We start from the raw sequence: 22,949 nt of genomic DNA on the forward strand, positions 1-22,949 counted from the left end.
ATCCTCACTGCATACATCACGTCACTCTCATAATTTTATTACCTATATGTTTTACCCGCCCTAGGGCGCGGAATTTTAGGCCCATATACAGCCGTGTAACATTATCATAGCTCATATCTCGTGGATATCGTAAATCGCGGATCATTCTTATATTTCACATCTGTTCATGGCGCTCTTTGGCCAAGCATGGCCCTTGCGCCATTAAAACCCAGATATCATCATCATCACGATCCGCAATGCGCCATATATCCGTCTTACGCAGTTGAGGTCGCCTTATTGGATCCTGCTGGGCCCAGGCTGCAACAGGTGGCGGTTGGCGGTACTGCGGCGCGGGCATGGGCAACGGTCGACGAACAGCGTCTGCATAGCTGTATGCGTCCGGCTGGCACGAAAGTTCTGGAGCCAATGGACGACGTACAGCGTCACCGTAGGTATATGCGTTGGGCTGGTACGACGCATCAGGGTATTGCTCGGGAGAGGCAAACGCTTGCCGAAGTTCCTGGCGGACGACTTCAGCGACGGAGGCAACCGTGAACTCCTGCTGCTGCGGCGGTTGCGACGGCGATGTGCACCTTGCGTTCTCCTTTGCAATCTCCTCGCGCACGATCTGTCGAATGAGTAAGCGTAGAGAACACTCATCGGTCGCAGTGAGTGCTGCGGCACCTGCAGGTGCACCGGTGGCTCGGCGATCGCATTGATGGTACCGTTGCTGCAGCGCCCGCTCTATTGCAGTGGCTTCCCTGATAAACTCGTCGACTGTTGTCGGCGGAGTGCGCACGAGACCAACAAACAGCTGTTCTCTGACGCCCCTCATGAGATGGCTTAGCTTCTTAGCCTCGGACATGTTGGGGTCAGCGCGGTGGAACAAACGCACCATATCCTCGGCAAACATGGCGACGCCTTCATGTAGCTGTTGGATGCGTGACTCAAGAAGGCGTTGTGCGTTTTCACGTCGGTCTGTGTTGCCGAAGGTATCGCGCAACCGACGGCAAAACTCGTCCCATGTTGTCAGAGTTGCCTCGCGATTTATGAACCACGTCTTCGCACCGTCTTCAAGGGCAAAGTATACGTGGAAGAGCTTCTCGTCGGGGCTCCAGTGGTTCGACTTCGCTACCCGTTCAAACTCCTCAAGCCAGTCTTCCGCATCTTCGTTCGGGCGGCCGTTAAATGGTTCGGGAATCCGAAGATTCTGGACCGTTACCTGCGTAGGGCTCCTTGAAAACGCCATTTCTTGAGCAGGGGTGGCTGTCAGCAGCGGCGGTCCTTGTAAAAGGTCAAATTCTGGTCTCAGACCTTGCAGGCGACGGCTTGAGTGGTGTACAGGCGTCTCCACGCGTGGCGGTCTCGTGGGGCTGGATGCAGGGCTGCTCACAGGAGTACCGATCATGAGGCGATGGTACCCAGCACCTCCACCAGTGTCGCGGGTTATAAAACACAGGGGCTTTTTTAGAAAGGCGTACGGCGTGTCGTACTCCAAGATAGCGCTGAAAGTGTGCAGCCGCCAAGAACGTTTTCTTTTTCAGTCATTCCCGCTGCGCCTCTCGAGCGCGCCCGTTGTCTTCCTTGTCGTCGCCAGCGTATATACAGACACAAATATGGACGCGACAATATTAAACTGTCAATCACCTGTGGCGCATACCACTATACCGCGGCCCTTGGTATACGGGTACGAGCCTCACATGTCTGGAGAGGGTTTGACGACGTACGTGACAGGTGTTTCGCGCTTCTCGTGTCATGATCATACACTCGTTTCGTGAAGCCCTCTTGCCCTACCATGCCAATTTTGGTCTACACCAGGTTAAGGAAGCGATCACGAGAGCTCCCATAAGTAGGCAGCAAGATAGATAGGTAGATAGATACCTAGATAGAGAAGCTCGAAGTGGCTTGGGTTCACTGAGAAATGCTTCGCACTTAAAAAGCAAATGACCCACTCGCAAACAAGAGAGGATTGCGAATGCGATTTCGGAAACGTCTCTGACGTACTTGCACAAATGTGCAAGTTCAACTGCGAATCCAGGTGAAAGAGTGCATTAGCACACGTAGTATAAAATGAAGTTCTGGCCATGGAAAGCATCAGTTCATGCCTGGCCCCTCTATGATGGCTTAATGCCTTGTTCGGTCGGAAGCATTGCCGCAACAGTTTTCATTCAGTGCCCGACGTACAAATCCAAACACGGTCGCAGAACCTGTATTTGGTGTAACGCGGAACAAATAAAAAAACATATTTGTCGCACCGGCTGTTGATTATTCGTTCCGTTCTTAATACGTCAATGGGCAGACTTCTTCGAAGCACTGCAAAGAGGCAGCGACGTCGAGATTGTATTTGTCAATAACGTTCAGTTACATCGCATCAGACGCCGTTGTTTGCGTTCCGCCATAAATCAGCTTGAACTGGGTCACCTGCGTTGCATCATACACGTTGTGAGGTGAGGTTGCTTGCGGAAGAATGGAATCATTGGCGTTTGACGACTACAAAAGCTTCGAACGCGTCGGTGAGCTTACTATTTGGACGCTGTAAGGCCACTTCTCTACGGGTGGCTGGTTGTAGCCTGCAATGGTTTATCGTATTGTATTACAGTGCATAGTGAGCAAGCTCCGCCATCAAATCAATGAGTGTTATTAAAAATCGCGAGCCAGCGATGGAGGAACAAACAGAAGGACTACCGTGTGGTTCTGTTTCCTCGGATATTCATTTATGTTGTTTTTGTCCCCCGCCACGGTGGTCTATGGATACGTTGCTCTGCAGCTGACTCTAATGTCATCGAATCGAAACCCGGTCATTGCGGCCACATTGCAATGATGGTAGCATGCTAGAGCACCGTGTACCTCAAAATTTAGGCGCACGTTAAAGGACATCAGGTGGCTAAAATTTCCGGAGCCTTCCACTATGACGTTCCCAATAATCATAACATAGTTCTCGGCCGTAAAACCTCGACAATTATTATTGTCTCTTTTTCGTCATTTCTGTTATTTATCGCATTTTATATTCTACTGTAATGTTTGTCCGAAGTGAGAGGCTACATTTTTCAAAAATAAAATAAACAATACTGACAACAGAAGTGCATCTAACGCGCCCTCTTCGAATCGACATCCAACACAATTCGTATTTAAATGACTATGTTTGACCAGTGACCATGTGTTAGTTCGTCAGTGTAACTTATCAGTCCTGTTAAAGCGACAGATCGCAGTGTTGTTCTCGCTTGTTAATCTTAGAGCAGGTAACGGGAGTTTGCACACGCAGGTGTCACTTCCCGCAGAGCTGTCTAAGCACGTCAGTGGACAGTTGCACGGGCTGAAATTCACGCTAGTAGGGTTCGCACTTCTCGATGAGTCAGCCTAATAATCGCTAGTAAACCATTTAAATAATCACGCGGAAATCCTACTGAGTAGTCTAGATGTTACGCGGCAAACCTCCTGTCCACGCATGTTCTACTTACCGCAAGGACGCGTTCCTACAAAAGCCAAACACGCGCAAGCACAGAGTGTGCACGAACAAAACTTCAAAAATATTTTTCTCGCTTAAAACGAAATGTACTTTGGGCGAAATGTTTCAGTCTGTTGACAGTGAAGGTTCCTAGTAAATGCTATGTTGAGCATATTTTTATTACGAACACCTCAATGTTAAGTTTACGACTAAACGTGCGCTCAAATAACTTTTTTTTGTGGATTTGTTGTTGTTGCTATTAGGAGCTGCACCTGTTAAAGCTGCATGAAGAAGCTGCAGTTTTTAGAAGCGCGTGAACATTTGGAATATGTAATGACTGAGTTAGCTTTAACATTATGGTAAACGTAGAGGTAAAGTCTACTGGCGACGAACGCAAACTCAGTGAGCCATAGTTATTTTCACCTAGTTAGGCCTGATACAAATAATAATGCGCGTTTTGTAGCAAGCTTAACGGTTAGATTCTATTATTGCTTCAGGATATGGGTTCTCCACTGCTACATTTATGTGACAGTGAAGACCGGAAGTCGGCACAATGTATATGAAGCAAAAGTTGCACGGTCACTGTATCCTGGCACGCCTAGCATATCAGGCACACTTCAGAACGTACAAAAAACCAACATATTTTATCATCAAAAATGCCATGACACGACAAATTTTGAAAAATAACTTTTACAGCGGACATTATAATTGTTGGTATAGTAGGAAAACATCGAAGGGAGCAAGCCACATAAAACGTACAGGGCGTATTGTATGTGATGAACTTATAGAAACAAGCGCTGTCGAGATTGTGCAGAACTAGATGCCGCGATTGCATTAGAAAATTTTCGAGCTGAATAATGAAGTAGCTGCGGCAAGACAACACCTATTATAAATAGGCGGGAGATACCTTCATCAAAAGGAAAGCCTTAGATGCCCCATCAAACGCTAATATATACCGTCGGAGACAGCGCCTCGCGTCGGCGACATCATAACGACTGATGCGAGAAATTATCATCATGTGATGGCGTCACCATATGACGTCATCACACGAATCATGACTTGGTCAAGTATGGGCCGATCACGAAGTCAGTGCAAAACCAGGTGAGGAGCAGGAAGATTGCGCTGTATCCGGTCCTGGGGGCAGTAAAAGACCACGTTAGGTGCAGACAGCCTTCGGTGGGTGAGGGGGGAGGATTAATAGAAAGACTATTAAGAGGATGGCTTTCGCGTTCGAGTCGCCTTAGGCAAATGTATAAGTGAGCCGAAAGTAGAAAGTCAACGTGCTATCCGTATGCCATCTTATATTGGTACCTAAAATTTCATAAACATGCCGCATCACTCGTTAAAAAGATTGCCTTTGGTATCCACGTTATCATCAAGACACGAACTTATTTTCCGCCTCACATCATACGTACTTTGTATTTTGCTTATATTCATAGCCATATTTCGTATTGCGTATCATCTTGGGCCAACACATATTTCACGCACATCGAACGTTTGCAGCGACTTCAGAATCAAGCAGTTAGACTAATGACTTTCAGCCCATTTTACTTCTCCTGTAGCTCGTTGTTTCCTCAGCTTAACATACTCCCATTGAGACAATTATTTTGCCATAGAATGTCCATAGTCGCCTTTAGACTCATCACGCATGACGTTTTTATCGCATGTATTGATCATCGTCACTTAACTAATAGCAACATCACCCGGTTTTCCCAGTGCAATAATCTTCTTTGGCCGGCCATAAGGACAAACTACGGCAAGTTCTGAACCTTATTTACTAGCATAGCCATTTGGAATTCATTGCCTTTCGAATTGAAATCATCGCATAACATTCATATTTTCACCTCGCGCAGCAAGAAATATTTCGTTCAGGAATTAATCAACTCATCCGAATTGTGTAATTAACTGTTAATAGCTCTCAACATTTCACTGCTATTTTACTACTTCAATTTGCCTTTGTATAACTGATAACTCTGATAATGAAACGTGTTGCATCTGTCACGTAGAGTTGTTCATTAATATTGTTTTTTGTCTTTCCTGTTTCACCACTTGCTTTTGATTATTTTCATGTTATTTTTCAATAGTGAGTATTACCATTATGTTATGTATTGATCGTATTTTTATTGTTAATCAAGCTTATTCATTATTACTCACATGTCCGTATGCTATTGCTGTATTTTTTGTAATTACCCCATCCATGTAGCCATAGGAGGTCCCCCTGTCAGTTTCTCTGAAACTTTGGGACCTCCTGCTGTAAAACGCTAACCATGTAACACAACTGAACTATTTAATAAACTTGACTTGACTTGACTTGACTTCAATGGAGCCGAATAAATAGGATTTCAAACAATTGATCTTTACATTCAGTAGCAGCCGTGGCGCCGGCTTTAAAGGCTGCTTTTTGTTATAATATGTGTTTACACTTATAGTGATTCCATGTACAGCAGACTAGATGGTTATTCTCTGCAGCAAACGCGAAGTTTTATTTGAAAGTCAACTTTTGCAAGACGCACCTCTACGTGTATTGGTGGAACTATCAATACAAACGCCATCCGCTTATGCCTGTAGCACGCCGCCTCTGCTAACTCGAGTGGAGTTGGGCAGCAGCAACTACAGGAACGGCGGAAGTTGGTATTTATCTGCAGAGTGGTAAAACTTAATCTACAGGTTTATATGCCCCGTCTTAGTTCTAAGAGCATCAATTGGTCGACGCTTCTCTTGGTTTGACCTTATGCCTCTATTTGGCGACCCTAATGAGGAGCCAAATGCTGCTCGTCAAAAATACACACGAGACATGATGTTTGGTAAAGCCTATTTTAAGTGCGGATCACTTAAGGGGCTTGGGCTGTTGTCGCCTGAGGGAAGACGCGAGAATTGATACACTAATGCGCAAAAGCATAAAGCGAGTTCTCGGCTTGACTATACACACCATTACCGAGAAGTTGCGACAACTAGGCATGCATAACTCCATCTCGGTGGTGATTGATGCCCAGCAGATGGCTCAGGTCGTGCGACTATCGTCCATGCGGGCTGGTAGGCGCATCCTGAAATCCATAGGTTGCCCCTACGGAGGCTAACGAGCGTAAAGTGACTCTACCGTCCTCGATCAGATGTACATTTACCTTTGCTCCACTTCCAAGAAATTTCCACCCACAATACAACGCAGGGCGCCGCATGGCTCGTGCCCGTTCTTCATCGAAATGGGTTGCAGACAGTCCGGATCTCCCAACCTTTGTCGATGCAGCTCAGTGCAGGCGTTCCGACCGCTTCGCAGTGGTCTCGGTCGATGATAGTGGTACATTCTTACATTCTGCCTCGGTTAGAAAGGTTTCGGCAAATATGGCTGAGAAAATCGACATTGTCATAGCAATGGAGGACCCATCGCGTTCAAATATCTTTAGAGAATAGCTCTCCAGAGCTAGGGCTTTCGCCTCGGGCTCAATCTCCCAGGAGGCAGCAGCCATCCTCGGCTGCGAGGGGGCGGCCCCATTTCTCACCATAGCATGGTTATGGGGGAAAACGTACATCCAGATATTAACCACGCCATCGTGTTCTCCCATGACCACGCGCGATGTATAGCTCACCGCGGCGGTCCCGGCGGATTCCCAGGGGAGGGCGCCGGATAGTACAGGGACTCGCTCCTCGATTTCCACGGGATCATAACTAATTATCATCTCTCTCGAATGCCTTTTCCGCTTCCAAAACTCAAGCTTACTCGACCGCAATCATCGGCCTTCAAGATGGCCAAACGGGGTCTTTTTCTTCGAGGGGCAGGTTTAATCATTTCTCGCCCAATATCGAACCACATTCTTCAGACAGCGGAGAGGCGTATTGTTCATATGCTCTGGCAATGTCCTGCGTTAGGTAACTCTGAGCTCAACACAGAAGAGGACTGGGAGGAAGTCCTTAGCAGCGGCGCTCTCTCGGTTCAAGTTTGGGCTGTCCAGAGCGTGTGCGAGAGGGCGGAGGGCCAAGGACTTCTGGTCCTGAAGTAGGAGTGGCCGCGGCGGCTACGGATTCCTCGTAAAAGGGGGCGGCACAAAGAGGTTCCTCAGGATCTGAACAATGTTATCTGTCTATCTGTCATCTAACGTGGTCGTTAGGCATCACGCTCGAGGTACCAATATAGGGTAAAAGAGAGCGCCACAGGTCATGTCAGCACAATGTTTTGATGAAGAGAGCCGGTTCAGTTCCGGGCTCAGCGAACGCTGCTTGTAAACCGACTTCCGCTTGGTGCTTTCTTTTCATATAGGCCGGTGGCGTCATAGTGTGACTGTTCTACAGCTTCGGGGCACTACGGCTAAAACAAGAAGAGCGTGCCCAATGCGGACATCACAGGTGTACAACTGGTGGCCAGCGGTTCCTTCTGCTTCACGAATTGAAGCCTACCGACAAAATTCGTGCAATAAATGGCACACGCGGAGTGCTGTTTCTCGCGCCAAAGCTTTTCATTTTCACGTGCATGTCCCGGAAGCTTCTGTGACGTGCGTGCGATGCGCGACGACTTCGTTAAACCGGAAATGCAGTATCAAATAACCTCTTAAAAAAGAAAAAAAAATGACAGATGCTTTTGAACGGAGCACAGATTGTGAAATACAAAAATTCGTTATGTGCGGCTTTTCGTGATTTTGAGGTTCGATTGCACTCCATTTGTGGAGAGCGATAAGCTGTCCCTAATTGGCGACAATTCAGTCATGGTAGAATGCGATAACGTACGTACGAACGTGTTTATAATATGTGAGCTCTTTATAAGACATACAGTTTTAAAACCCGCAATAACGAAATCGGCGGGGAAAGCACAAAATTTCGCTCTCGCGGGAATTTCGTTGGCGCGAGAATGCGGCAGAAAAGACATGGAATTTACAAAAAAAAACATTTTATTTCCAAAAGTCAGTATGTTTGCTTTGGCGGGCCTTACCATGCAGCAATTTCACGCTTCTCGATCGGGAATCTCGTTTGGCACGGCACAAAGTTCGCCCCATGCACTGGTCAGTGACGGCGGCACTGCGCTGTCACCAGTACCGTCATCAAGTGCGCCTACAGGCGAAACTTCTTCCGGTTCCGCTGGATGAGCGTGGATCAGCGCAGAATCGTGGACAGCGAGCTGCACGAAACGCCGAATTCTTCGGCGATGTCAACTTTTTTCCTGCCCTTTTCCACCTCACTGATGATTGCAGCCTTAACTTCCAGCGTGACGAACTTCCGCTTTTTCGTTGGAGGCGGCATCTCCGCAGGCAGCAAAATCGGACGAAGCAATCGCAACACACGGTTCACGTTGCACCAAGCGACCAAGCAAACGCTCCACAAACGGCTGCACACACGCGACAATGGATTTGGATAGTAGTCCGCGATAACGAGCAGGTGTTTCGGCAAGCCATCATCATCATCATTGTCACCAGCTTTATGTTTTTTTGTAAGCAATGATGGCGGCTGCTTCTCAAGTGCGCATGCAGCGATAGTTTTGCACAATTTAAGTGTAGCATAAATGCATTTCAGCAGTTTTCGAATGTAGTTTATGTTGCGAGAGCAGATTATTTGCGCACTCGTGCCTCAAAAATTTCTTTAATGAGGGACTGGGGTATGAATATCTTTCGTAGTCCCGAGTTACGAAATGCATTGACTCCTATGGGCGTTCGCCGGTGCTCCGAAAATATTTCGTTGCGGTGAGAATTTCGTTCCCTCGGGATTTCGTTATCGCGGGTTTCGACTGTATTCCTCCTTGTAATCTGCTACGAAGAGGCACCATTGCGAATGGGAACTGCTGCTGGAGCCAGTACAGCTGCAGCTACACCGAGTTCTCTTTCGTTGCATAAGCAGTTAATACCCAAGTTTATACGACACATTTTGCTGAATGTGCGCATTTGATCTCGTAACGTTTCAGAAAGTTACGAGTTACAAGGCTATTTCATGCAAGAAACGCCGAACTTCATTTCAAGATATTGTATATCATCTCAACGAACCGCTCCGGGACGGGACTGTCACTTCAATTGCGAAGCGCTCGTTGCCTGAGGCACGTCGCCGCTGAATGGCGCTTGCAGAATTTAAGCTCAGCGAAGCACACTTGTCTAGCACTTCGAGGGACGTAACTATGTGATCGACTTTGACGGTGGTTTATTAATAATTGTCGCAGTTTCACGTCCCAAATTACGGTACAATTATGAGAGACGTCCTAGTGGAGGGCTCCGATATTTCGATCGCCTGGGATGTTTTAACGAGCACCCAAATCCAACTACACGGGCGTCTAGCATTTCGCTCCATGGAAATGCGACCACCGCGGCATTGATTCGATCCCGCAAGCTTTGGGTTAGAAGTGAAGCACTAGAGACACTAGATCACCACGGCTGTTCGATGGTAGTTTGGTAATAGACAACGATACAAACCCGGAAAGGAGATGCCTCTTCGTGTCACGGTGCGTTCGGAAGACGACTGACTACGTTTACTTATTTATTTGTTTGTTTGTTTATTTTTTTACCTATTTATTTATTTTTATTTACTTATTTATGTATTTATGTAGTAGAAAGCCTTAAATGCCTCATCAAACGCGAAAGTTGACCATTGGCGTCGGCGTCGCGCGGCGTCAGGGACGAGTGATGCAAAAATTCATCACGCGATCACGCCACCATATCACGGCACGATCACTATGACGTCATTATGACGTCAATGTGATACCACGTGACGTTACCTCACGACATGAAGCCGTCACATGACATCGTAGCGTGATCAAAGGTGGTCCGATCACGGAGCCAATGCAAAACCAGGTGAGGAGCCTGGACTCTTGGATGCAGTGCCATGGCCGCTCGATGAAAGACACACGGTGCGGCCTGCCGTGTCGCTGCGCAGGCAATGGGCGAGAGCAAGGAAGCGGAGTTGACAGCTGTCGCCGCATTTCGCTAGAAGGGTGCAGTAGTAGGGGAGGGCTCCACGCGATGCGCGGGCGGGATGAAGCCCGCGTTCAGCGGGTAGATCAAGGTAGTGGTTCTTTTTCTCCACATGAATCACTCGCACTGAGTGTCACTCAAGACAGTTTGCGCATGTGTAATATTTTATACGTTAGGCAAAATTCCGCGTAACTGTTGTGTGCCGTTGTGCTCCACGAATGCATCGAAAGACCCGCAAATACGTTACCACGAGTTTCCCAGTAACACTGAACGCAGGGCAGCATGGCTGCGAAGCATTTCCCGTGAAGGACCCGGCGGGAAGGGAACAGTATCGCAGCCTAATGACAGGTCCCTGGTCTGCGGCTTGCATTTTACGGAGTAGGACTACAAGAAGACCGAGAAGTTGAGGATACTTTTGCCAACGGCTGTGCTGACAGTGTTCCCCGGTTATCCAAGCTGCATGAGCACGAGGGGCACGCCTGCTCCGAGGAAGAAGCGGCCACGCTCCGAAATAGAAGCCGATAATGCGCAGTCGCGTGCCGAGTGCTCGGGAAATGCTGCTTCAAAACAGTCGTTTTGTCATTAGCCAAAACGGCTCGTGAAGTGACAGCACTGAAGCCACGACGCCCAAGAACTTTGAACCAGGGAATGAAACGTGTGTGGAAATGGCATCATTTTCAGATGCATCATGTCAAACTACATTGGAACTTGTTAACCTGACAGAATAAGTTGAAAACAAACGCGCTGCTTCGAAGCGAAGATCACTCGTATGAAAGGAGCATGGCAGACCCTTCAAGAAAAAGTGGATGATGCTGAGGAGCGCGCGCTGGTTTATGCAAATAACATGGACATTGCCTGTTTTATGAAGGTACTCAATGGTGATGCGCAAGGTGCCAAGACTGCCGAGTTTGTTAGAAACCATGTCAGTAGTTTCTTGGCGAAGAAGCCCCACTACAGTGACGTTATTCAAAGGGAATGTGTAATTTGGAAGGCATGCTTCAACAAAAGTTATAAGCATGCAAGGTCCAGAAATATATTTCAGTTCACTTGCCGCTCAACGCTCCAGAAATATTGTTACGTAAAATGACACGAGGCGTGACTATTTACAAGTGTATTTGCACTGATGTGCAGAGCATCGGTCAAGATGGAGGACAGCACCCACAGCAGACCGACAGGCCAGTCCTCTTTGTCGTCTTCTGTATGCAGAATGTCTGGCTCTTGATGGGTGAGCTACGTAGCATAACCCCCGGCGGTAAAAGCGCCGTCTCGGTGCACTTTAAACATGTTCTTCCGAAGGAGGGCGGTATTGTTTTAGCCGACTGACGTGCACTACGTCACTGGGCGTGTTTGCGGTCGGGTTAGTCTCCGAGACGGGAACGATCTCGTAGTGACGTCCGTTACCTGGCGGACGATACGGTATGGACCCATGTAGCGGGATAACAACTTCTCGGACAGACCAACACGACGAACTGGGCACCACAGGAGAACGAGGGAACCAGTCGAGAAATGAACGTCGACATGCCTGCTGTCGTAGAGGGTCTTCTGGGTTGCTTGTGAAGCCGACAGCCTAGAGCGGGCGATCTGACGCGCGTAGTCTGCACGAGCGATAGCATCCCGTGCGTATTCGCTCGGCGGAGATGTAGTAGCCGGAAGTAGGGTGTCCAGTGGTAACGTCGGATCACGGCCATAGAGCATATAAAAAGGTGAGTAACCGGCGGTATCATGACGCGATGAATTGTAAGCGAAGGTCACGTGAGGTAGCGCCAGGTCCCAGTCATGGTGGTCAGATGAGACATACATGGAGAGCATGTCCGTGAGAGTGCGATTTAGGCGCTCGGTGAGGCCATTTGTTCGAGGATGGTAGGAAGTAGTCAATTTGTGCTGCGTTGAGGATGAGCGTAAAAGATCGTCAATTACTCGTGACAAAAATGCGCGGCCACGATCGGTGAGCAGTTGACGAGGAGCGCCATGGTGTAGAATGACGTCGTGGAGCAAACAGTCGGCAACGTCAGTAGGAGTGCTGGTGGGGAGCGCTCGAGTGATGGCGTACTGGTCGCATGGTCTATAGCAACGGCGACCCACTTGTTGCCAGAGTTGGACTCAGGAAAAGGGCCGAGAAGGTCTACACCAACACGGAAGAAATGTTAGGTAGGGATGGAGATCGGGTGGAGGAGTCCAGAAGGGAGTGCGGCAGGTCGCTTCCGACGTTGGCATTTATAGCAGGAGGCCACGTAACGTCGAACGGACCGGGCGAGACCGCGCCAAAAGAAGCGGCGCCGGACACGGTCGTACGTGCGAGATATGCCCAGATGTTTAGGCACGACGAGAAGTAACTCATGGCCATCGGGCAGAACGCTACGACGGTACAGCGTGCCATTCAAGAGGACGAACATGCGGAGTGACGCGTCGTTAGGGGCAGATTCGAGACGGCCAATGAGTGATCGCAAGGAAGCATCGCGACGTTGTTCGTCACCAATCTGAAGAAACTGAGACATGGACATGACGCTGGCGCTGGGCTCGATGACCGATCCATCTGGCTGTTCAACAGGGTAACGGGACAAGCAATCGGCGTCCAGATGGAGGCGTCCAGACTTGTAGGCAACTGAGTAGGAGTACTCCTGAAGACGCAGCGCCCACTGACCAAGTCGTCCAGTAGGGTCCTTCAGTGAAGAAAGCCAACAGAGCGCGTGATGATCTGTCACGACACGGAATGGGCGGCCATACAAGTAAGGGCGGAATTTTGAAACCGCCCAGACAAGGGCAAGGCATTCTCGTTCTGTTATAGAGTAGTTGCGTTCAGACTTCGAGAGGAGCCGACTTGCGTACGCAATAACACGATCAGTGCCCCGCTGCGTTTGGGCCAATACTGCGCCAATGCCGTGACCACTAGCGTCTGTGCGCACTTCTGTAGGAGCATCGGGGTCGAAATGTGCAAGAATAGGTGGTGTCGTTAGAGCGGTGATTAGCTGAGAATAGGCGTCAGCTTGGAGAGGACCCCAACAAAACGGGACGTCTTGTTTGAGAAGGTCAGTGAGTGGGCGTGCGAGTGACGCGAAGTTTTTCACGAAACGGCGACAGTACGAGCATAGGCCCACGAAACTGCGAACATCATGGACAGAGCGAGGAACGGGAAAGTTCGTTACAGCGCGGACTTTGGCCGGGTCTGGTCGTACACCGGAAGCGTCAACGAGGTGGCCCAACACAGTAATTTGACGAAGACCGAAGTGGCACTTCGAGGAATTGAGCTGGAGGCCAGCTTGTCGGAATATTGATAGAATGGTCGAAAGGCGTTCAAGGTGTGTTGCGAAGGTGGGTGAGAAGATGATCACGTCGTCCAGGTAACACAAGCACGTCGACCATTTAAATCCTTGAAGCAGCGTGTCCATCATTCTCTCGAAGGTTGCTGGAGCGTTGCAAAGACCGAAGGGCATGACCTTGAATTGCTAAGGGCCGTCAGGGGTAACGAAGGCGGTCTTCTCACGATCCATGTCGTCTACAGCAATTTGCCAGTAGCCAGATCGGAGGTCGAGAGATGAAAAGAAGGTGGCGCCATGGAGACAGTCGAGTGCGTCGTTAATACGTGGAAGAGGATACACGTCTTTCTTGGTAATTTTGTTGAGGTGCCGATAATCAATGCAGAAACGCCAGGAGCCGTCTTTCTTCTTTACTAATACCACGGGGGAGGCCCAAGGGCTAGACGATGGTTCGATTATGTCTTTCGCTAGCATTTTGGCCACTTCTTTTTGAATCACTGCTCGCTCTGATGTAGACACACGGTAAGGCCGACGGTGGATGGGTGCAGAGTCACCGGTGTTAATTCGGTGAGTGACAATCTTAGTCTGGCCCAAGCGATGATCATGGATATCGAAAATGTCACTATAGGAGGCCCGGACCTGGGAAAGAGCGTCGGCCTGATCAGGAGAAAGGTCTGATCCAATCATGTTTCGAAAAATGGCGGCGTCAGAACCGGGCAACCGTGAGACTTCAGCTTCGTCCGGAGCAGTTAGGGCGACAACGTTGATGTCATCGTCGGTTATAGCTGTGAGTTGGGCGAGCGACATCTGGTAGGGCAACACTTGGGGGATGAGGCCGAAATTGAGGAGCGGAAGGAAGACGGAGTTATCCACTATGGTGGCGATGGTATGCGGCACAGTAATATTGCGCGTAAGTCATGCGTCTGTTATAGGTGTAACGATGTAGTCGCCGTCGGGACCTGGAGGGGTCGATGACAAACAGACGTACGTCACTGCTCGAGGTGACAGGCGAACAAAAGTGGTTGGGCTCAAGCGGCTGACGGGCTTTTCACAGTTATCGGCGAGAAGAGGAAGATCGAGGCTGAGTGTACCAGAAGAACAGTTAATTAAGGCCGAGTGTGCCGAAAGGAAATCAAGGCCAAGTATGAGGTCATGAGGGCAACGAGCTAGAACGGCGAAAAGGACGACGGTGTGACGACCGGCAATGCTGACACGAGCAGTGCACATTCCGATTACATCTACAGTACCGCCATCGGCAACACGTATTGCCTGTGTCGTGGACGGCCTCATAATCTTCTGCAAACGGCGGCGTAGAGGGGTGCTCATAATAGACAGGTGCGCGCCTGTGTCAACGAGAGCGGTCACAGGAACATTGTCGACTTTTACTTCAAGCAGGCTGTGGTGTGTGGGCAGCGTCAATAGAGGATTTGTAGGCTTCGACGGTATTGCAGCTTCACCTCCATAAGCTGCAATATCTAGTTTTCCTGCTGCGAGCGTCCAGAGAAGGTCGGCGAGCGAAAGCGTCGAGGCTGCGGAGAGCGGGATTGGCGGCGTTGCGGCGACGGCGAGCGGGAGTAGCGGCGAACGGGTGAAGTAGCGTCATTGGTGAGAGGTTCGTGAGAGGACGAGTAGAAATTGGAGGGTGCAGCGGCTGAACGTGTAGAAGTGGTAGGGTGCATGTAGGTAGGGTAGGTCTGGCGTGGTGGGTTTGACCAACGGCGACGGCTATAGCGAGAAACGTGCCCTGGCTGGTGACAGGAAAAGCAGATAGGCTGGTCATCGGGTGTTCGCCATTCCGTAGGGTTGCGGAAGGGCACTGTAGGAGAGGATCGGCGAGCGTTGCCTGGGGAGTAAGGCGGTACTACAGGGCGAGTCAGGGGACATGCTGAAGGAAGGCCGAGGTTTGCAAACTCCTGCCTAACCACAGCTTGAATGAAGGCCACCGATGGCTGTGAAGGGTCAGTGGTGTGTGCTGTAAAAACGCTATATTTAGGTTGAAGCATAGCCGGCGCACATTCGGTAGGACGATTAGCAATATAGTTAACGCTAAAGCAAGTTTATTGTAACCCTTTAAAAACTAACAAGCGCATAGGAGCTGCGCTGTCAAGCCGCGATCCGCCGCAATAATTCCGGCGCTCTCGCTTTCGGTCTCCCCAGAGGCTCCCCCACTGGTGGCACCGCGGCGGCAGCCAGGAGCACTGGGCGCGCGACGCAGTATTCGCTCCACGCGGCAGGCCGCACCGTGTGTTTTTCATCGAGCGGCCGTGGCAGTGCAAAACCACTTTAGGAGCAGAAAGCTTTCGATCTTTTGACTATGGGACCTCCTCCTGTACACCAAACGCTTGTAACTTCGCTCAACTTTTAATAATAAAATTCCGATTCTGATTCTGATCTGTCGCGGGGCAAGATCGATTCATCGACTGAGAAAAAAAAAAGAAGATGGCTTTCACCTTCGAGTCGCCTTAAGTGAATGGATAAGGGACCCTGTGAGCTCTTTTACTACATAAACCAACATTCTCTCCAACAGCATAATAGCGGGAGGGGATATACACATATATTGCGCATTTGTGAATGCAAATACAGTGCTCAGTCTCACAGAAAGCGAACAAGGCTGTGTAAGGAGTTGAGCAAAAGGAACAACATACCAGTCACTAATCATTGGAGACGTTGGGTACAATAACCGGACACGTTGCACACTGTAAACGCGCAAGGCCTTTGTGACATTGTCAAAAAAGAAGCAACTGAAGTAAGCGAAGAAGAGGAGAGCGACGAAAGCTTTCGTATAAAAGCAACATCGCTTGCAAGACCGACTCAGTACATCCCTGAGGCAGAGACCGAACAGGCGCGCTATTCTGGATACTGTGAAACACCCCGCTTTACAAGAAGCCTTCGTTACATAAAAAAGACACATAATATTATCCTCTCTTCGGGGATGAAAGAAGGCGCGAATGAATTATATAAAAGCAACTAGCCTTGTGTGAGTCGTTCTTTTTTTTTGTGATGTCCAAGTTCCTAGTGCACGTCATTCTCTCCTAAGTGTCGTCTCCTTTTGAAAGACCCCCCCCCCTTCCTTACTGTAGTCCAGTGTATATGGGGATCAACTGCCAAACCGAAGGTCGCGGGATGGAATCTCTCCCGTGGCTACCGCATTTCCATGGCGGCTAAGTGCTTGAGGCCGGTGTGCCTATATTTAGGCTCACAGTAAAGGACCCTGGGCGGGCGAAATTGCCGCAGCTCTCCACTACGGCGTCTCTCATAATCATATCGTGGTTTTAGGACGTAAAAGCCACAAATTAATAATCTTTTGAAAAACGAGGCAACGATGCTTTGCTGCCTTTCCGCCGTAATCATATGCATATCGGCGCACAATTGTCTGTGGACACCACTTTCTTTATTTTTCACGCTTGCGCGCGGCGTCATGGAAGCAATTTAGTAACTATACCGTAACTAGCTTCTCAGCGCGTCGTATTGACAGAACGCCTTTTTCTTGAATATTGACCTTGAATATGCTGCCTTCAGGCGCACTAGAGGTGTGCACGGGCTCCGGGTAGCCCGAAAGCCCGAGCCCGACCTGGCCCGCGGGCCGGGCTCGGGCGGGCCGACGTATTTTTACCTCGGGCCCGGGCCGGGCTCGGGCTACTTGGAGTTTTATCGGGCCGGGCTCGGGCCCGGCGCAAAGCCCGACTCAAGCCAGAAATATAGAGAATGAGCGGGAATTGTTTTCCAGCACGCATGCATCGCCTTTTCCGCTACCGCCCGTTACCGCTTTTCTTTTCCATTGCAGTTGTTAGCGAGTGGAGCGACAGTGGTGAGAATGTAGCAGTTACAAAAGATGAGCTCTCCCATTATCTCTCTATGGAATCGCCCTCCTGTCCATCTGAAGTTTTAGTCTTCTGGAAAAACAAGCAGCAGAGATATCCCAAGCCTTGCCAGGCTGGCAAAAAAGATATTAGCAATTCCGGCGACGAGTGCAAGCAGCGAACGTAACTTCAGTTCGGCGGGCATAATGCAAAAGCATAATGCAAAAGCGCCGCACTTCGTTGAAGCCGGAATCGTTGGACTGCTTGCTGTTTTTGCACGACAATTTGGAATCTGTGGAATAGAGACTGTTCGTCGTGTGTCGTTTGATCATTTTTGATATGCTCAATAAAATGCCAAATTACCGGAAAACGATGTTTTGTTTTCGCAGCGAACCTTCAAAAAGCCGGGCCGGGCCGGGCCGGGCGGGCCGGGCCCGGGATTGGGTTTTGTACGTCGGGCCGGGCCGGGCGGGCTCGCAGCCCTTTGCCGTCGGGCTCGGGCGGGCCTTCGACAAAGTCAGCGGACCCGGGCCGGGCTCGGGCTCCGAAATACGGCCCGTGCACAGCTCTAAGGCGCACTGGCTAGGCAGTGAGCGCTCAGCTGCACGCGTGAGAACTCACAGACAGACGTCGATCCGCCTCGTAACATTGCGGTCAAAATAAAAGAGTTCGCTATAGGCAGCTCCACTCTAAACCCTTCGTATAATATCGATTCCTACAGTGCGTCGAATCGAGTAGAATTCTTGTAAGCCATATTTAGCGGCTCGGCTGACTGCTTTTACAGCCTGAGTAACTTGTTATTAGCTCACAACAACAGCCGATTTCAGTTGGGATGTTGTCCATTGCAGCTATGACGCACCAAGGCATAAAACAACAACACCAGCACCGCTGTTTTTTCAGCATTAGGACCAGTAGTGTGCAGTTCTACGTTGCAGTCTACGTTGTGTAGTGGGTACAACGTAGAAGCGCAAAAGAGCGCGCAATCCAGGCATTCCGTGTTTGCTTCCACGTCCTGTGTTTCGCGCTTTTCTACATTTTATGGAAGAAATGAACAACCCATACCCCCCCGCCCCCCCCCCCCCCCACACACACACAAACGTGCACGCACAGTTCAATTCCTTCGTGTAACATTAATAAATGGGGTCAATAACGTTGATAAATGGGGAACTTGCTATGCACTTTGTGCGTGTTTGTGTATGTTCGTTCTCTGCGCGTATGCATTCGTTGCAAGAGATACCCTTAAACTGTGTACATGCTCTGAAAATATCGAAGGTAGCTGTTTTGACAGCATACTAAAGCGGTGGACTCCCTCGCATATTGCTTTCCTTTTGTTTTCATTCCGACAATATACCAAGAGCATTCCACCACTCTCGTTCCTTATTTGTTGTCTCTACACTGAGTGCCTTTGTAACTTCATTATCCTGCTTCTCTTTCGTGCTCTTTCCGCATTGATTGCATCAAGGTATCGGGGGTTGTTCGGGAGCAGCTTATCATCCGTGACACGAAACCAGTTTATAAAATGCTTCCTAGAAGCAGGAAACTAAACATATCAAAAATCATTGTTTCAATACAACTTATTTCTGTATATTTTAGAGTCCCTCCTCTTCTGGAAATTTTCGGCGTTTTCGGCGACTAGTCGTCGCGACGTACTTGTTTTGGCGGTACATTTAGTGTGAATTGCTTGCTGTTTTTTTTTTCGTTATTTTTTACACCACGCCGCACTTAACGATCATGTTTATAAATAAAGCTTCTATAGTATCAGAGTCGACGTAGCGTGCATTTTCTTATGAGAAGGTCAGTGGTAATGGTACATGCCTATTGGCAGAAAACAGTAATATTTAGTATAAATAAACTTTCCTCTAGCTACGTCAATTTGCAGTTTTAGAATATGAGGTAACAGTTACGCTTCTGTATCAGTCGCGACGAGTACTGATTCAGGTAAGCCGTAAACTTTGGCACGCACCCAAAAAAGCGCTTCATTTAGTCTTTAGTTTTCGTGCGCGTTTTATATACATGATCAATACGAACTGCAATACGATGAAAACGGGGGCTACCTAGTTTGGCTGCATAGCGGAAAATTTCAGCACACCAGCACACCAGACGAACAGACAACAAAAAGGTAGACAAGGACTAGTGCAGGACTAGCGGTCAAAGACTAGCGCACAAGAACTGTGTTAGCCCTCGTGTACTTTTTTCGTTCTGTCTTCCCCGTGTGGAGTGAGCAAATATTCCACTATGGAGACTACTGAATGGACTGCGTGTGTACGTATCCCACTCGAGAGCTCTATAGATATCAACGGTCATAGATGCAGCGAGAACTTTTGAAGGATAACATTACCAAAGCAAACTTCTCAGCTGTATTCCTTAATTTATGGTGTTAACATAGTGGCACAACGTAACTAGCAGCAACAAATGGCAATACCTCCTCTATTAAGGACAGTGATGATTTCGCCAAGGTAGTGGCGTGCGCTTAAATGTTAGCAACAGCACAGAACAACACGCACCAAAAAATTCGGCGGAATCGGTTTCATGCGAAGCATGTCAGTGATGTGTTCATTGCTGCATTTTTTTGGCTTTGAACCAAGCGTTACAAGGTGGATCGTTGGCGTACCAGGCATGTCGACACACTGGTGTTTAAAAGGTAGCCTATGGTCTGGCATAACGTCAGCAGTCACGTTAGAGCACATACGTCAGTATTATCGAAAGGAAGTGCACTTTACTGCGCGATGATGTGAATGTAACACGAAACTTTCGTTAGCGTATTCCTACATGGTCGAGCAACGCTCGAATGTAGCTTGCTCAATCATATGAATTTAAATGTAATGTTTTCGGACTGCCATAAAAGCGGAGCCGACACTAGAACCACAGATGGCAACCTGACATGACGCTCGTATCGTATGAGTACATGTTTAGTGTTTATTGCTTTGTTATAAAATTAGGTAGCCAACAACACCACCAGAAGAGACGCTGCACCAACATTACGCCTTCATAGGAAGTTTTCCAAAGCAGTTTCCAGACCTGGCGTGGCTCTGTGGTAGGATACCTGGGTTCGATTCCTGCTGGGATCCTAATTGTTATTCTTTGTGTACGTCGGGTCAACGCTGCAGATGACGGTGGTGGTCGCGGTGGTATTGGTGGTGGTGTGCGGCGTGACCACCCTTACTGCGCATGCGCAATCCGTCTCCACACTCCTCCTCACCACACACCACCTCTCCCTTCCCCCTCTCCGCTACTCCTTCCGCTCTCCTGCGCCACTCCTCGGTGAGCGTCAGCGCATGCGCGTCCCCTCCCCATCTCTCTCCTCTCCTCAGCTCCCCCCTCGCGCTCCTGCGATGGCGTTCCCCGCTCGCCCTGTGAGAATTAACGGCCAGGCTAGAGGGAAGACACGACGCGCGTAGCATTCCTCTTCGCGTTCCACGACGCGACGTCGGTATCATGCCCAACGAATGCCAACGGAACGTGGTCGTGCAAGTGCTCCGGCTTCGCATCGCCTCATGGTCCCATTTACCGGGAGATGGTGTAAATTTCTTAACGCTCTCGCATTTAAAATACCAATGTCTGTTCTCGCAGTTCCTACTGTCAAGCAACTGTGGCGCATACCCGTGCACAGCGGCCCGTGTTACATGGGTATGCGCCACACGTGTTTGGATGAAAGGGTTTGAGGGCATACGCGACAGGATTTTCGCGTTATTCATGTCATGACCAGACAGTCATATCCGACGGATCCACTTACCTTCTCATGCCAGTTTTGGTCTACACCAAGTTAAGGAGGCGATGACGAGAGCCCCGAGACGTACGCGGCTAGATAGATAGATAGATAGATAGATAGATAGATAGATAGATAGATAGATAGATAGATAGATAGATAGATAGATAGATAGATAGATAGATAGATAGATAGATAGATAGATAGATAGATAGATAGATAGATAGATAGATAGATAGATAGATAGATAGATAGATAGATAGAAACGCTCAAACCGTTTGATGTTTAATATATACACGGCGTTTCACACTCCTTTTCACGCATTTCACGGAAGAGTTTCACGGTTTACCGATGATTCCTTCCGGAGCTTCACCCCACTCATCATCATTCACCCCGTGGATATGGTGTGATTTTTTTTACATTGATGCCTTCGCAGCGTTGATATTCTTAAATGACGCGTTTGTACTATACTATGCACTAGACAGTCGCCTACACGGTGCAAATGGATCCAATTTGTTAAATGGAAAGCCGGTACATCCTATAAAAGAAGACTACCATTGGCGCTCGGCTTTCCCAATGCAAAAGCTTTGCCGACATTGTTTAATGCTCCTTCTGCAGGGAACGATTATCGACTAGTTTTGAGCCAAGTACGTAAGGCTTATACCTTTTTGTCTCATATTTCTGTACTCTCACCGGTGCCGGGTTTTTCGCGGATTAAACCGCCGCCGCCGCCCTCACCAAAGTCTGTCCCCCAGAGCAGCTGGGTTATGAAATGCAAATCTTTGGCTCTGGTTCATGTGAAGAATAATAAAGGATACATATGATATCGCAGGGTAACGCTGCTTTAAGAAAAGGTCCAATTACCTATCAGGATGATTAATGAAATTTATTTCACTGAATACACGAAGGATTCTGGGCATATGGAATGGTTGCGGCCCCTGGAGACGCAGATCTCAACTACGTGCTTCTTTCTAGTGGCCTCTGAGATCCGCTACGGCAGTGCGCGAAACACAATGTTAACTCCAGGAATGCATCAGGGCACGAGAACGCCGACGTTTGAGTGCCATTACCAGACACCTAAGTAAAAAGTTAGTGTCGCCTCGACCATCGGTTGTTGCAAAATCACAAATGCTAAAAATTAACTTACTGATAACTCTAATTGTGAGGCTAATAGACATATTTCTAGTGATTTATCTCACTCTATTCTACGTTATTCAAACGTACGCGCTGCCAGTGCTTTCGGTGGTATGTGGAAAAGACAAACGGTGCCTCAAGCCGCGATTGCGAAAGAGCCCCTGTTGCTGACAGCTCTATTATCGACGACGATAAACTCGTCACATTCTGGGGAGGTGCTTGGGTCCCTTGCTGCGTCCTGGAGCTCCACAGTAGTAACAAGTTCATCGATCACCATGACTGGCGACATCGGAACCGCTCTGGCTGATTACTGTGCCTAATATGCTTACGCGTAGATGGTGCATCCGATTCTGGTCTATTTTATCTGAGCTAGCTCGTTCATCATCTGCATTAACTTAAATTTTGTTGATATCATTTCCGTTAATTTGTAACCTTTCTTTTCGTTTTACATTCGAAGCATTTCATAGCAAACCTTTCGCACTTTGAGTGTTTATATCTACGCATCTATCTGCATATCTGTCTATCTATCTAGCTACCTACGTCTGGGTGCTTTTGTGATGACCTCCCCAACTTCGTGTAGACTAGAATTGGCATGAGAGGGTAAGATGATCTGGCGAATATGACTGTCGGATGATCACCTGAATAACGTGAAAATCCTGTCGCGTACATCATCAAACGCTTTCCTTTAGACACGTGTGGCACATGCCCGTTTACCACAGGCCGCGGTTTATGGGTGTGTGGCACAGGAGAGAG

Source organism: Rhipicephalus sanguineus, chromosome 9 (genome assembly GCF_013339695.2).
Source record: "Rhipicephalus sanguineus isolate Rsan-2018 chromosome 9, BIME_Rsan_1.4, whole genome shotgun sequence".
NCBI classification, from domain to species: domain Eukaryota; kingdom Metazoa; phylum Arthropoda; class Arachnida; order Ixodida; family Ixodidae; genus Rhipicephalus; species Rhipicephalus sanguineus.